Genomic DNA, 17,318 nt, shown 5'->3' with positions numbered 1-17,318 from the left:
TGAGGAATACTGACTCCACCCAGAATGGCGACATCATGATGTTGAACTGAGAGGAAGAGGTGTAGACGTAAGGAGGAAGGAGTGGGAGGAGCTAGGAGAAAAGGAACTCCCCATCAATGATCCCAGCTCACATGGAAAACCAATACATGTCCTGGGTCATCTGTAGACTCAAATGCAGGGAGATGCAGGCAAGGCAGGTGAGAGACGCTGCCAAGGCAGGTGGGAGATGCTGCCAAGGCAGGTGAGAGACGCTGCTGCCCGAGAGCAGGAATCAGCAGTGGGGCTATGAGGTAGGGAGCCATTATTCTTTTCATTGGAAGCCTGGGAGCGCTATTGACTATGCTCTGAATATGCATACCTTTGACTTTCTAAAAAGAAAAGCCATATTGTGCCAAAGGGAGAGGCAAGATTTGGTGAGAGTGTTATGATGAGAGGGGATTTCTATGCCAGGTTCAGGGCAGGGGAGATCACACACCATCACTCACATCAGGATCAGTGTCTCCTATCCCGCCCGGGGGGTGGCATTTCTGCAGCTTCTCCCTGCTGAAGCAGGGTCTGCAGACAAACGCCTGCTGGGCAATCGGAGCCAGGAAGTCGGGTCCTCCCATCCTCCACATGGACCCACCTGAGACACTCCGGGCCTTGCCTGCTCTCACATGGTGCCTCAAATATCCGCATTGAAGATTCACGCCTTGAAGCAGGATCCCTCCCAAAATACAGAGGTGACCTCCTTCAAAGTGGGCACAGCCAAATGCTTAGGAATCAATTTTGGGAACCCACCACACACTTACATGCACACATGCACATAAACCATCACGCCTGCCAGCCACAAGACGGGGCAAACTTTGCTACAGACTTCCACCCTATACAACTACAAATCCAGACGTGGTTCCCCAGACCCTGACTGTTCCAGGGGAGGAGGAGCCGGTGCCACCCTGACCATGGGGCACAGCAGTCCCGTAGCCTGAGGGTCCGACAGCTCACCCTGAGATGAATGTGTAGCGGGGTGTGCACACCTGCTATGACTCTGTCTCTGAAGGTTTTCCCTGACAGGCTGCTCTGGCAGGCCCAGCACAAATGCCACCTACCACTGGGCTGTGATGTTCGACTCCACAGCTCATGTTCTTTCCAGGACTCCAAGCTCACCCTCAAAACAATTTTTCCAACAATTTGGAACCAGCTCCCACCTTAACCCAAAGTTCTGTGAAACCCCGCCTCAGTCTAGTGTAATGTGAAGGAGACACACTTACCCCATGAGCCTGTTCAGGGAAAGCCATCAGGGTCCTTGCTGGAGAAGCGGTGACTGCAGCAGTATTTCCTGTCAAAGGAAGAAGAAACCCCGTTTCAGAATGGGGTCTAGTACCTGCTGGGGAACCCCTTGGCCATGATGCCGAGTGACAGCAGGAAAGCTCCATGGATACGTGTGTGACATCTCCTGGGTGAGTCCTAAAGTATTCAGGAAGAACACAATCTTGCCACAGGGGAATTCCTTGAGCGCAAGTAGGGGCTTAGTGTGAGAGAGAGTTGCGCGTTTAGGCTAATAACAAAAGCACGTAGATACTTACTGACTGGAGAAATCCTGGGGCAGCTGGTTCTAGAATTTGAGAGTGGAGTCATGCAGAGGGCTTAGAATAAAACCTCATTTTGGGCTATTTTTGGCCAGAGTGCAGAGGGGAGCATCAGCGCAGGTGCCCAGGATGCTTCAAGAGGCCTCGCCCAGTAACTTCCAGACAAAACCACAGGGATAGAACTGAAAGCAGATGCCAGAGCTTCTCCCTGCCCAGAGGAGCTTCTGAGAAATACAACCCCACCCAGATCCACTGAACTCACATTTGCTTTTTTACAAGACCCAGGTGATTCCTTTGAGAAGTGGGCTGGCTCATCAGCTGCCAGGGTAAAGTCATTGCAGGGATAGATGGTAGCGCCAAAGGGGCTCAGGGCTCCAGTAACTCGGATGCTTTTAAACTCTGAGACTTTCTGCCCCAGGCCTCTCCTAAGCAGCCTGTGCTGAACCAGGTAATTCTCATTCTCATAACTGAAGATGTTGAGAAAGGAAAGTATCATGAGCCCCCAAAATCACTAAGCTAAAGGGAAAAGTCAAGCTGGGAACTGCTTAGGGCAAACCTGCCTCCCATTCTATTCAAAGTCACCCCTCTGCTCACCGAGGTAAATGTATATCTGATTGCCTCTTTTGGAGAGGCGAACCAGAAACTCAAGAGAATGCAAAAGTTTGTCTCCTATCTATCTATGAACCAGGAAGCTCCCTCCCAGACCCACCTTTCTAGACTGAACCAATGTCTATTTTCCATGTTGATTGATGTCTCATATCTCCCTAAAATGTGTAAAACCAGACTGCTCCGACCACCTTGGGTACATGTTGTTAGGACATCCTGAGGCTGTGTCAAGCATGTGTCCTCAGCCTTGGCACAGTAAACTTTCTAAATTAACTGAGACCTGTCTCAGATTTTTGGGGTTCCCACCACGGAGCCCAGTATCGTCCCTCAGGTGTTGTGGTGGGTTTTGTTTTTGTGGCTGAATGATGAATGCTAATTATTGGACACTTTACACAACAGCTTCCCTGTTTGTACTTCAAAAGCCCTGGTGCCATTGTCTTCCTTCTGCCTTCTGGATAAAGACCACAGCAACCGATACTCCACAGTTGCAGTGAAGAAAAACAAGGGGGCCCCTGTTGAAATAATCCCAATGCAAAATTTACATTTTGGGGAACATTGCTAATAAATGTACATTTTGAGAGCGTTTATAGGAAACTGTACGTTTCAAATCAGAGTGGATCTGTACTGCCAACCCGGTTCGCAAGCATTTGGGAAAGTCAACCCAGCGATGTTCCTTGGAAATGGCTCATTGTCATAAATTCTTCAAACAGGTTAACACAAAGCTAGGCGAACAATAAAGGCAAGGCTAAATTTTATTTTTAGAAAGTGCCATAGCTGAATTGATTTTTAAGAGAATATATAAAAGAAAGAATCTAAATCTTGGGAACTGGTAGAACCAAGTTATTTACCATTTTTACTGTTCAATTTCCGCTGGTAGAAACAGGAAGGAAGCCGTAAAGGGCCTGTCCATTGAAAAGAGACCAAAGTAGGAACGCAAATAAATACTGGAACCCAGTGGTTATGGTAACTGACCACCTCAAAGATTTTTCACATCCTCTCTGGGGAAAAGAATATTTTATGCTAATTTGGGGGGTAATGGATGGCATTTTACCGAATATGTAGATCCTAATGTGAAACTAAAAATTTCCATGAAGGAAATATTTTTCCACAGGGCGAGAGTCTCAGAAGCTAAAAAGGCAGACGTGTTTTTGTTCCAGTTAACCTTGATTGATAGCCTTAAATCATTATAATTAAACTTCCAACAGTAATGGCATGCTCTCTTTTTCTATTTTCCTTGTATCTGGGGCTTCCCTGCAAGACTGGTTGTGTGAATATGGCCACGTTATTTCCTCTGGGGCAGACACGAAGGTCCCCTGTGGTCTCTGGGCTTGTTTCCTGTGTCCTGCACGAATCAGGAGTTGTATGTCCAAGGAACACCAGCAGAAACCCCCGTGAAAGGAAAGGCTCCTTGCTGCTCCCCAGTCGTCCCTCAGCCACAGGGACAGTGCGTGGGACAGGTCTGTCACATCAGGCCGTACGTGCACCGCACCAATCAAAACAGCTGTTCCTGTTTGGCTTTTTCAACTTCAAAGCTTCCTGCTTTCCTGAACATGCATTCCGAGTTTTATTTTCCAGTGCTACAAACCATGCAGTTCCCCAAGTGCACTAAAGGTCAAGCTTTCATCCCAGGCCTAAAGGAATACACTTGGACCCTTTCCTTTTTTGTTTTCCTTTGGGGAAGTCATAAAAACAGCTTTGATAATTAGTAAACAGCCAACATTTCCCCAACCCTCGTAAAACATAAAGGCGATGGGAAAACCCAGATTTGCTTTCAAGTCTCATAGAGGCTTGTGTTCCGGGGGCCTAAATTCTTCTTCTGAGTGCAAGCAAATTGTTCAAGCTGCCTTGCTGGGTCTGTCTGTATTACCTTGTCCACTCTGGAAGGAATATGACCAGGTTCAAGTTTCTGTCCTGGCCATGGCATATGAATTCACTAAAGGTAATGGGGAACTGGCCTGTCATGACAGATTAGAGACTAGAGTTGAACTTTGGAGACTGGAAAAACTATTTGAACTTTCATTACATGAAAGAGCTCCATCGGCCGGGCGCGGTGGCTCAAGCCTGTAATCCCAGCACTTTGGGAGGCCGAGACGGGCGGATCACGAGGTCAGGAGATCGAGACCATCCTGGCTAACACAATGAAACCCCGTCTCCACTAAAAATACAAAAAAAAATTAGCCGGGCGTGGTGGCGGCACCTGTAGTCCCAGCTACTCGGGAGGCTGAGGCAGGAGAATGGCGGGAACCCGGGAGGCGGAGCTTGCAGTGAGCCGAGATGGCGCCACTGCACTGAAGCCTGGGCGACAGAGCGAGACTCCGCCTCAAAAAAAAAAAAAAAAAAAAGAGCTCCATCTTTTTTGTGTATTTCTCCATCTTCCTGGTAAACCCAGTAAAGTCACAAGTATACAGAAGAGCTTTTAATCGGTTTTGAATTACTTTGAAATTCTCAACCCAGCCTCTTAACTCAAGGAAACAAAAAATATTAGCAGCTGAATTTGAGTCCATGATATGTGGTTGCCTGATGTCACATCACAAGGGTTGGCAAAGTGATCACCTGGGTACCCGCACAGCCTAATGGCTCTGCAAAGAACAGGCAGGATGCAAATCCACCATGGCCACTTTGGAGCCACGCTCCTGTCTTACCTGGAGCCTTGGCTGGTGCTGAGAAGCATAAAAGACAGGAAAGAGGAGGGGCAGGCTGCTTCTAGCCTCCTCCAGGAGGGAAAGTTGAGCTTAGTGGGTGACAAGTGTAGGTGATCTCAAAACATGAGCAATTTCTGGTAGCATTTCATTCAAATAGAAGACAAGTACACCAAGGAAGTAGAAAATATGTTGGCTCGGTAATACCATTCAGGACATAGGCATGGGCAAGGACTTGATGTCTAAAACACCAAAAGCAACGGCAACAAAAGTCAAAATTGACAAATGGGATCTAATTAAACTAAAGAGCTTCTGCACAGCCAAAGAAACTACCATCAGAGTGAACAGGCAACCTACAGAATGGGAGAACATTTTTGCAATCTACTCATCAGACAAAGGGCTAATATCCAGAACCTACAAAGAACTCAAACAAATTTACAAGAAAAAAACAAACAACCCCATCAAAAAGTGGGCAAAGGATATGAACAGACATTTCTCAAAAGAGGACATTCATACAGCCAACAGACACATAAAAAAAATGCTCATCACTGGCCATCAGAGAAATGCAAATCAAAACCACAATGAGATACCATCTCACACCAGTTACAATGGCAATCATGAAAAAGTCAGGAAACAACAGGTGCTGGAGAGGATGTGGAGAAATAGGAACTTTTACACTGTTGGTGGGATTGTAAACTAGTTCAACCATTATGGAAAACAGTATGGCGATTCCTCAAGGATCTAGAACTAGAAGTACCATATGACCCAGCCATCCCATTACTGGGTATATACCCAAAGGATTATAAATCATGCTGCTATAAAGACACATGCACACATATGTTTATTGCGGCACTATTCACAATAGCAAAGACTTGGAATCAACCCAAATGTCCATCAGTGACAGACTGGATTAAGAAAATGTGGCACATATACACCATGGAATACTATGCAGCCATAAAAAAGGATGAGTTTGTGTCCTTTGTAGGGACATGGATGCAGCTGGAAACCATCATTCTCAGCAAACTATTGCAACAACAGAAAACCAAACACCGCATGTTCTCACTCATAGGTGGGAACTGAACAATGAGATCACTTGGACTCGGGAAGGGGAACATCACACACCGGGGCCTATCACGGGGAGGGGGGAGCGGGGAGGGATTGCATTGGGAGTTACACCTGATGTAAATGACGAGTTGATGGGTGCAGCACACCAACATGGCACAAGTGTACATATGTAACAAACCTGCACGTTATGCACATGTACCCTAGAACTTAAAGTATAATAAAAATAAATAAATAAATAAATAAATAAGAAAATATGTTGGCTCAAGAGTTTGCAAAAGAGGCAACATCTTTAATTAATTCATGGACTACATGGGAAGTGTGCAGAGGAAAAAGAGGTAAGATGTAAAATACTTTAATTAAATAAGACAATGCCCAGTCAGACTTATTCGTTGTAAGGACAGAAACCAACTGACTTATTTGAGCAGCAGATGAATTTATCAAAACCTCAAATCCCACCCAGGCCTGGCCAGGGAGGACATGCGGCCCTCACTGCCAGGCACTCGAGCTGGGACGTGCCCACTGGCCACCCTGGCACGGGGCCCCAGTGTCATTTCTAGCCTGCTGACACTGCTGCCCTGTGGAGGGGCCTCTGCCCTGTTTCCAGGAAGGCTGGGACATGAGGCTCTTCCGTGTTCAGCTTCTGAGTGGGAGGTGCCTCTGCTTACCATGGAGGTTCATAAACTGGGGATTTCTCTGAGCATTAGAAAGAGAAGCAAAAAGGAAAAAAGAGATGTCTGCAGTTTTTCACCCCCCTCTCCCTTAGCAACACCTTAAAAATGAATAGGAATCCCCCTTTCCAAAGGACAGAATGGACCCAAACTTACACGGTTCTCCGAATTGACTCTGCAAAGGCATGGCTCTTCCTGCCTCAGCCCAGGCATGAGCGTTGCTGCCTCTCCACTGACTGGTCGTTCGCTGCTTTCCTCACCCAGGTGCTGGGGCTTGGCCGTTCTCTTGTGAGTGTTGCTGCCTCTCCACTGACTGGTCATTCGCCGCTTTCCTCACCCAGGTGCTGGGGCTTGGCCGTTCTCTTGCTTCCTCCATGTGCACCTGGCTCTTTAATTATGCTTTTCCAGGGACACATGTGCATGAACCAACACTTAGTGCTTTAAAGCCTCCTTCAATTTTGAAACAAGTACACCTGAAAATTGTAGGCAAGATGAAATACGGATCTTCACCTGCCAGGTCTTTAAGCACTTTTCCTTCAAGTTTTCTTTTTAAAGAGAATGCTTAACCTGTGTATTTCCTTTAAAACCTTTTTACTGTCTATAAATGTTCATTGAGAATCTATGCCCGGCTCTAGGTGTGTGGACATAGTTATCTCCATAGAACCCTGGAAGGAGTTATACCATCCCCATTTTGCAGATAAGGAAATGCAAGTACCATCTGGCAGAATGACAAGGCTAGTTAATAAAAAGTCACTTCCCAAACACAGGCCTTCCTGCCCTCTGGAACCTACCCCTCCAAGGAGCTGTTTCCCTGGAAGATGCCCTCACCTAGCTCCGTTCTGGGGGGGGTCTCTCAGCCCTGTGAGCCCATGCTCCAGGCGTCCAGAGTGGGCCTTCACGCCTTGGCTGTAGAGGTTAAATCAGGTATTGATGGACGCGTGTCTGACAGAGTTCGTGTTCAGAGTGTTGGGGAACACTGCTGGAGTTGTAAGCTGGTTCTAATCATCAGAAAAAGCGCTGGAAAGCTGGGCCTTTATCCTTCTGTCCTCTCCGGGAGCTGGTGGCTCATAGAGACTGAGAATTACATATCACACACCACCCCAAACTACAGAGTTGTAATGATTCTAATTAAAACACCAAAAGCCAAAGCGAAATCCATGAACAACACGGAGTGAACATTACAGTTGCCAAGACTTTAGCAGCAGAAGGGAGCCCTACACAAAAACAAAGGAAAAGTATTCTCTTGATGAAATGACTTTCTGGCCATTTCTGTCTGGGGAAAGAATGCATTTCAAGAAGAGGGGAGAACAGAAGTGTGGAAAAGTTCAATGCCCACATTAACAAAATTACATTCCACTAGGTTCACATGTGACCTTCAAAAAAGGTCAAACCATTCATTTCAACAGCATTTTTGTGCTTCAAATGCTACTTGGCTGTAATTGAGTTTCTATGATAAGATCCAGGGATAACAAACAGATTCTCATCAGCTGTCAAATGTGATCTTTCAAAAGTAAAGGGTGGTCAGGTGTGGTGGCTTATGCCCATAATCCCAGCACTTTTGGAGGCTAAGGTAGGAGAATCGCTTGGGTACAAGAGTTCAAGACCAGCTTGGGCAGTATAGTGAGAACCCATCTCTATGAAGAATACAAAAATTAACCAAGTGTGGTGGTGTGCACTTGTAGTCCCAGCTATTAGGGAGGCTGAGTCAGGAGGATGGCTTGAGCCCCATCAAGGCTGCAGTGCTTCATGATCTTGCCGCTGCACTCCAGTCTGGCAACAGAGTGAGGCCTTGTCTCAAAAGAAAGAAAAAAGTCAAGGGCTTTGGCACAGTGGTGTGTGCCTGTAGTCCCAGATACTCATGAGGCTGAGGCATGAGAATCACTTGAGCCCAAGGGTTCAAATCCAGCCTGGGCAACATAGCAAAACCCTATCTTTAAAAAAAAAATCAAATAATAAAATTAAATTTAAAAAAATCAAGGGCACTACAAAATGCCAACTGCTAATTGATGCAAACTCTCCACTAAAGAAACATTGGTCATATGCCAATAGCATATGGAATGACAGAATTACGTCTTCAGACCTGGTGATTTAACATGTATTTGGTTATGACAGAGGGCAGAACTGTAGGTTTTGCTGGACAGGGCTCCAGGACCTGAACTGGGCCCCCTGGAAGCCTCCCCTTAAGACCTTGTCAGGCAAGGAGTCTCCCAGGCATCCAGAGGTCCCAGATTATTTTCATCCAGCTGGAAACAGATACAGCTTCAGAATTTTTACCTAAGTATTTTGTGGGAGAGGAAAACATGTCCTAGTTTCATTATCATTAGCTCCATGAGGATTCTAAAACCCCTGATGAAAAATAGGCTATATCAGGCAAATCGCCCTGTCCTGAAAGAAGGGAAAACCAGAGGCACTCTGAGGGGGCTGCACTTTGCGTTTCTCCCAGGGTGTTTTATGCACCAGGTGTAGCAGCTGAAAACACCAAACCTCCTGGCTTATGGAGGGATCCAACCACTGCACGTCCTACAGCCCAGGAGACTCTTTAAAGTGCATTTGATGGCTGGGCGCGGTGGCTCACGCCTGTAATCCCAGCACTTTGGGAGGCCGAGGTGGGCAGATCACGAGGTCAGAAGATTGAGACCATCCTGGCTAACATGGTAAAACCCAGTTTCTACTAAAAATACAAAAAATTAGCTGGGCATGGTGGCGCGTGCCTGTGGTTCCAGCTACTTGGGAGGCTGAGGCAGGAGACTCCTTTGAACCAGGGAGGCAGAGGTTACACTTACCTGAGATCACCCCACCGCACTCCAGCCTAGGTGACAGAGCAAGACCCTGTCTCGAAAAAATAAAAATAAATAAATAAATAAATAAACAAAGTGCATTTGATAAATTCAGATGCTGTCTACGTGTTTCTGAGCACACTTTCTCTCACACAGTGTATGGAGCAAAGAACTCAATGAACTTAAAATCCCACACAGAATGGTGGGAAAGGCTTTCTTCACAAGTTCCATCTGTGTTTATCAGCGTCCGTACCACCCAAATGTCCTTCTGGGACTAGTGTTAAGACTTAAAGATTAAGCCTCTGTCCAAGTGGAATTTATGAGCAAATGTAGATTGTCACGGAAGTCTGCTGTTACACTGAGACCGAAGAGTCCCGAAATGTTAAATGTACATGATGCTCACCCTGTAATTCATTTTAGACCCTCTTGATAAGGGCAGGACTCATTGTCACAGACTAATTTGGGGTGTTAATGCCTCTTCTCTCTTCCTCAAGGGACACCCCGAGTTTTCAAAGGCCTCTGCTAGCCATGCTTAATGCAACCTGCAGACTCCACCCTCCAGCCCTGACACAGATTTAGCCCAAATTAGACACGTTGGAGAAGAAAGGGAGGGAGGCTGAAGGAGCCCTGCGGGTCCTGGGCTTTGTGAATGCATTCCAACAAGAGCGTTGCTAGAGTGCTTCTGATCTCGGAAAATGCCAGGTAAGGAAATCACTAGAGATGAAAACAACAAACAAAACAAAACAAAAAACCTTTTTTTAGGTAACGCTATAGAAAGAGTGAAGCAGATAGAATTACAGTTTTCTTCAGGCAGTTTAAATCTTCAGTGTTTCGAAAACCTTAGGTTTTATCAGAAGTGGTTGAAAACCCACTGATGGAGTCCAGTCTCCTCATAGCACCAAAGAAGCCACCGAAGTCCCCAGGGGAGCCCAGTGTCTTCCAAGGCCACAGGTAAGGGAAGGGCAGAGCTCTGAGCTCGGTGGAGAAGCTCCACCTTCCAGCCTCTCCTCAGCCCACATGGCCTCCCTTTCTCTCGCTGCAGACTCTGTTTGAAGTAGCCATGTCCTTGGGTATTTCGATAAAATTGCATCTCCATTTCTGTCAGCTCTTGGAAGCTGGAAGCCAAGGCATTACTAAACCTTCACTAAGCTCCCGTATGTAGGAAAACCAGAGAAGCAAAAAGACTTCAAGGACCGTCACTGTCTCTTACGTCATCCTCCGTAGCCCATCATATGTGCATAAAAAACACTGGTTAAACTGAGAAAAATCAGAGCAGACCTGGACCTCAGTGTTTCCTTTTTTGTGTTTTATTTTGTCCCTTGTGTCAGACATCAGGCATAAAGATTGTGTTAAACATGCTCTTCCGATTCTTGGCACTTTGTCACTGTGGGTCTATGGAAGGCGTTCAAATTATATTTATTTCTCTATTAATTCATTTACTGACCCATTCTTTGGGAACTAGAGAAGCCCTCTTTCCTTCTTATTAGTAGTAAAGTAGCAATCCTCTGGCCGTTATGAATATTGTAGAATTGTACAGGCATGCCTCATTTTATTACACTTTGCTTGATTGCACTCACAGAGATTGCATTTTTTCCCAAATGGAAGGTCCGTGGCAACCCTGCGTCGAGTAAGTCTATCCGTGCCGTGCCGCCAGCAGCGCATGCTCACTTCATGTCTCTGTGTCACATTTTTGGTAATTCTCAGGATATTTCAAATGTTTTCATTATTATTATATATGTTACGATGATGTGTGATCAGTGATCTTTGATGTTACTACTGCAATTGTTTGAGGGAGTCACAAACTGTGCCTCTACATAATACAGTGAATGTAATCAGTAAATGTTGTGGGTGTTCCCACTGCTCCACCAACCAGTTGTCCCTCTACCTCTCCCCGCTCCTCAGGCCTCCCAATCCCTAAGACACAACAATACTGAAATTAGCCAATGGATAACCCCTCAATGGCCTCTAAATGTTCAAGAGAAAGGGTCATATGTCTCTCATTTGCAATTAAAATCTAGAAATAAGCCAGACATAGTAGCACAGACATATAGTCGCACTGCTCGGGAGGCTGAAGTAGGAGGATGGCTTGCACCCAGGGGTTGGAGTCCAGCTTGGGGAAAGGGAGGAAGGAAGGAAGGAAGGAAGAAAGGGAGGGAGGGAGGGAAGAAAGGAAGGAAGAAAGGAGAAGAAAGAAAGAGGAAGCAAGGAAGAAAAGAGAAGGAAGGAAGGAAGGAAGGAAAGAAAGAAAAAACTAGAAATGATTAAGCCAGTGAGTGAAGAAGGCTTGTTGAAAGCTGAGATAGGCCAAAAGCTAGGCCTCCTGCACCAGTTAGCCAAGTTGAAAATGCAAAGGAAAGATTCTTGAAGGAAATTAAAAGTGCCACTTCAGTGAACACATGAATGATAACAAAGTAAAACACTCTTTATTGCTGGTATGGAGAAAGTTTGAGTGGTTTGGACAGAAGATGAAACCAGCTGCAACATTCTCTTAAGCCAACGCCTAACTCAGATCAAGCTCCTAACTCTTTTCAATTCTATGAAGTCTGGGAGGGGTGAGGAGAAGAAAACTTGGAAGCCAGCAGAGATTGGTTTATGAGGTTTTAAAAAAGAAGCCATCTCTGTAACATAAAAGCATAAGGTGAAGCAGCAAGTGCTGATGGAGAAGCTGCAGCAAGTTATCCAGAAGATCTGGCTAAGGTCACTGATGAAGGTGGCTACACCAAACAGCAGATTTTCAGTGTAGATGGAACAGCCTTCTATTGGAAGAAGATACCATCTAGGACTTTCTGTAGCTGGAGAGGAGGAGTCAATGCCTGGCTTCAAGGCTTCAAGGGACAGGCTGACTGCCTTTTAAGGGCTAATGAAGCTGGTGGGTTTAAGTTGAAGTTGATGCTCATTTGCCATTCTAAAAATTCTAGGGCCCTAAAGAATGATACTAAATCTATTCTGCATGTGCTCTATAAATGGAACAAAGCCTGGATAACAGTACATCTGTTTATATTGTGGTTTACTGAATATTTTAAGCTCGCTGTTGAGATCTACTGCTCAGACAAAAATATTCCTTTCAAAACACTGCTCGTTGACAATGCACCCGGTCTAAGGAGCATCAGAGCTCTGATGGAGATATGCAAGGGGATTAATGGTTCATGTCTGCTGACACAACATCCACTCTGCAGCCCATGGATCGTGGAGTAATTTTGACTTTCCAGTCTTATTACTTAAGAAATCCATTTTGTAAGGGTATACCTTCTATCGATAGTGATTCCTCTGATGGATATGGGCAAAGTAAATTGAAAACCTTCTGGAAAGGATTCGCTGCTCTAAATGTCATTATGAACATTTGCAATTCATGGGAGGGACTCAAAAGATCAGCATTGACAGGAGTTGGAAGAAGTTGATTCCAACTCTCATGAATGACTTTGAGGGGCTCAAGGCTAGAGTGGAGGAAGGAGCTCCAGATGTGGTGGAAATGGCAAGAGAACTGGAATTGGAAGTGGAGCCTGAAGATGTGACTGTATTGCTGCAATCTCACGATCAAACATGAACTGATGAGGAGCTGTTTCTTATGATGGGCAAAGAAAGTGGTTTCTTGGGATGGAAACTACTCCTGTTGTAGATGCTGTGAACATTGCTGAAATGACAACAAAGGATTTAGAATATTACATCAACTTAGCTGATAAATCAGGGACAGGGTGTGAGACTATTGACTCCAGTTTTTAAAATTCTAGTATGGGTAAAATGCTATCAAACAGCATCCTATGCTACAGAAAAATCTTTTGTGAAAAAAAGAGTCAATCAGTGCAACCAATTTCATTGTTGTTTTATTTTAGGAAATTGCCATAACCACCACCTTGATCAGTCAGCAACCATCAACGTCAAGACAAGACCCTTCACCAGCAAACAGAGTGAAACTCACTGAAGGCTCTGATGATCGTTAGCATTTTTTTCACAAAATGTATTTTTAAATTAAGTTATATGAATTATTTTAGACATGATGCAATTGCACAGTTAATAGACTACAGAATAGTGTCAGCATAACTTTATATGCACTGGGACACCAACAAATTCATGTGACATTGCTTTACTGTGGTGATGTGGAACCGAGCCCACGACATCTCTGAAGTCTGACTGTACTTGATAACCTGCTTCATGCCTCAGAGATCCTGGTTATTTTCTATAAATCTAACTTACTTATTTTCATAGTAAAAAAGCTAAATAAAGCCAAACTATACCTCACCCACATATTCTAAGCAGTTAAAGACATTTGAAGCCTCCAATTTGCAGATTCGTAACTCTGATGATTGAGAGGCATAGCTGAGTGGCTGGTGGAGAGACAGATGTGGTTCTCAGGATGGCTGGGTACTTTCTCTCTGCTTTGATGCTCCTCCAGAAGATGCTTCATTACTTGCAGGATACAGAACTGTTTAAAAAAACACTAATAAAGAAGTATAAAATCTTGAAAGCTTGGCCTGAAGAATTCAGTATGCAGGATATTATCTCATGCTCAAGTATTTGTTAGTCTCAATGATTCATAAATCAATCCTTAAATACACTTAGTCATTTTGCCAAATTTCACATGTGTGTATATAACCCAGTACTGACAATGATTTATAATGTAGTAAAATGGGTACAACAACATTTGGCTGATGGCAGTGTACATTGATACAACTTTTGGAGAGCACTATGGCAACCATATTTCAAGAACAATAAGAAGGTTCACAAGATTTGATTCAATAATCTCACTCCTGAGAATTTACTCAGGAAAAGAGCCCACAGGAATAATTCAAAGAAGAGGAAAGGTTACATACATAATAGTGTTCATTATGGAAGCTATGTTCTAGTGAGGTAAACATAAACATAAGTAAAGAACGAAAGAGATGTATAAATGGTGAAAAATGACATGATGTGAATAAGTGTGATGATGTGATATGATGTAATAGAGAAGAATGGGAGGGGATGCTGTTTGTAGGATACTCAGGGAAATTCTCTCTGAGGGGAGTGACCTTTGAGCCAAGACCTGAAGGTGAGAATGAACCAGTCATGTGAAGAGCTCAGTGAAAACCAACCCAGAGAATATCAGCTACAAACATCTCGAGATAGGAAAGAGTGTGATAGGTCAGGAAGGGGATTATCAATGTGATCAGAATGGGGTGAGCCAAAGGAGAGAAGCATAGGTAGAGGTGGGGTGGGAGACGGTAGACAGTGTGATGTGTGAAAACGCTAGAATCAAAGATGCACGCGATGAGCCCCTCTACATGAAGATTTTGCCTGCATATGAAGACAAACTGCAGGGAAACATAGAAAAATAAAAAAGAATAGTGTATTTTTAAAAATTGCTGTTAACATTTTTAAAATATTATTTGCCAAAACCTAAGATTCACTTGGTTGAATATGCAAAATACAGTCTCGATATTGCACCATTATGACATGAAACCCATTCTCCTTCATTCCTACGCCCATTCCCACTTCATTCCCACCCATTCCTGCACGGCAGATGTAATCTTCCTTCAAGACCTTCTTCTCCACTGTAGCATGCTCCACGATGCCAACCACAACGACTGATCCACCTTAAACCCACGAAACTGAATTTACCTTGAGAATTCAGTTCACTTTGAAAACACCTAGAAACATAATTCTATAGTTTTTAACCCTGTACTCAAGTTGCTCACAGCCTCAAGGCCGAGTTCTTATAACACGAAAATCTGTCTTTAATAACAGACTGAAATATTGAGTCCCGAGGAATCAGAGGAGCAAGGTTACCTGCAAAATGTAGAAAATGGACAATGCCTAAATCCATTCACATTTTTCAGGCAAAGCAAAGCAAATTTTAACAATTGGTATTTGAATAATCAATCATCAATGGGCATACACCGTTAGTGCTCACCGATACCGATGTGCTCATGTTCGTTTTCGGGTCTCCTCTGCAGTCAGTTGGGGTGGGCCATTTGCCGAATATGGTCTATGGAATGTGAACAGCAGTGAAATGTTCCTCCCAGCCTGGGTGACTCGGCATCTGGTATGATTTCCCTATGTTTTCTTTTCCTGTCCGCATGGCTGGGATTGAAGGGATCCAAGAATGCAGAGCACATGTAGAAGGAACGTAGATCTCTGAGTCACTACATGAAGGAGAGCTGCCCAGAAGAGCTGCTGGACCCCATCAGGCTCCATGTGAGTGAGAACTAAACTTGGATTGTTTTAAGCCTCTGAGAGTTCAGGAGCCATTTGTGACAACAGCTAGCACATATTACCTTTCCAAATCATGACATGCTCTATGAGATGGATTTGCAGTCTTCCTACTTCCTCCGTTTTTTTTTTTAGAACTCTTATTTTCATAAAATATTGAACCATATGTCTCTTTGGGAGACACCAATTATATTTCCCAATCTCAATTATTATGTCTACAATAGAAAGAGAAACTGTAAGATTCTCCAAAATGGAGAAAACAAAACAGGGCCTAATAGACTCGTGCTGCCAGCTTGATGCTGCCTGTAAAAATCCAAAGAGCTCAATGGAATTCCAAAGGATCTCTCTGTTTGGGCTTTTGTTTTTTCCTGTGTTGCTCCTTCTGCCTGAGGTGCCTTTCCCCTCTTCTCTGCCTGGCACCATCTCACCGATGTTGAATGGTCCAGCTCAAATGTCGGCTCTCCTTCAAAACCTTTCTCTAGCCAGCCCCAGGCAGAATTAATCACTTCTTCTTTTCTTGTCCTTGAAAAGGTCATCAACGACCTCCTAGATGACAGACCAATGTCTTTTTTTCAGGTCTATATCCTATTTCATCTCTTTTGCATTTGTTAATATTAAAAACGTCCTCTTTACTTTTTAATACCCTTTTTTAGTATTTGAGATTCTGCTCCCTATACATTCTGTGCTTACCTTTCTCACCACTCTTCTCACCCCCTCTTCTGGCCCCTTCTGCACTTTCTCCTTAGATGTTGATGTCTCCCTGTTACATCCTTGACTTTCCTCTTACTTCACAAACTCACTAAAGAATTGCATCCTCTCCCTTGGTTTCTATAACTAACAGTCAGCCAACGACACCAAAAGGGATGTCTCCAGCTGAACTCCCTCCTGGACTCCGGACTCATATTTCCAGCTATTCACTAGAAATCTCTGCCTGGATGACTTCCAGGTGCTGCACAAAATGGACCAATTTCCTTCCTCCCCAGGCGTGCTCTGCCTCCTGTATCCCTTCTCTCAGTTAGCATCATCACCAATTCACAGCTACCCAAGCTAACTAACCTCAAGAGTTCTCTCTCCTTCTCTCTTTCTCATCTTCCATATACAAATATTGCCAATTCTTATTTTAAAAGTCCTTATGTAAAGAAAAGAATGTTGTCAAGTGCAGTGGCTCACACCTGTAATCCCAGCACTTTGGGGGGCCAAGGCAGGAGGATCACTTGAACCCAGGAGTTCAAAACCATCCAGGGCAACAACAGTCTCTACAAAAATTTTAAACATTAGCCGGGTGTGGCGGCAGATACCTGTAATCCCAGGCTGAGACAGGATGATTACTTAAGCCCAGAAGGTTGAGGCTGCAGTGAGCCACCATCATGCCACTGCACTCCAGCAGTCTGAGCAACAGAGCAAGAACTTGTCTCTAAGAAAAAAAATTAAAAAAAAGAATATGGATGGCCATGGTGTCAGAGACCTAAGTTCAAATTTGACTCAATGACTTCCTAGTCATATTACCTGGATCAAGTTACTTAATCTCTCAGAGCTTCTAATTTCTTATCATAAAATGAGGATAATAAGTAAATATGGAGGTCTCAGGGGTGTTGTAAACATTTAATGAGGAAACACGTGGAAAATGGCTAGTGTAGACAGATCAGATACTCATACATTTTAGCCTTTGTTTCCCCCTAAATATCCTTGTTACACTGCCCCTGTTCAAGACTTCATCACCGCTCACCTGGATTAGCATGATGGCTGTAGAATGACTCTGCCTCCCTTCTCTTCCCCGTTCCCACTCCCAGATGGGTCTTTTTCCTTCAGATC

The 17,318-nt window shown here is 44.3% G+C and overlaps 1 long non-coding RNA gene across 1 annotated transcript; it reads right to left on the bottom strand.

The window, feature by feature from the left end:
• Nucleotides 1-13,122: 13,122 nt before the first annotated feature.
• On the bottom strand, nucleotides 13,123-16,356 carry LOC144336514 (uncharacterized). The gene is made up of 2 exons (XR_013408371.1): nucleotides 15,208-16,356; nucleotides 13,123-15,083 (listed from the first exon to the last, which is right to left on the bottom strand). It is a non-coding gene; the product is annotated as an uncharacterized LOC144336514 (long non-coding RNA).
• Nucleotides 16,357-17,318: the final 962 nt, after the last annotated feature.

Source organism: Macaca mulatta, chromosome 18 (assembly GCF_049350105.2).
Source record: "Macaca mulatta isolate MMU2019108-1 chromosome 18, T2T-MMU8v2.0, whole genome shotgun sequence".
Taxonomy (NCBI): Eukaryota; Metazoa; Chordata; class Mammalia; order Primates; family Cercopithecidae; genus Macaca; species Macaca mulatta.
This window is presented reverse-complemented; position numbering and strand designations above follow the sequence as displayed.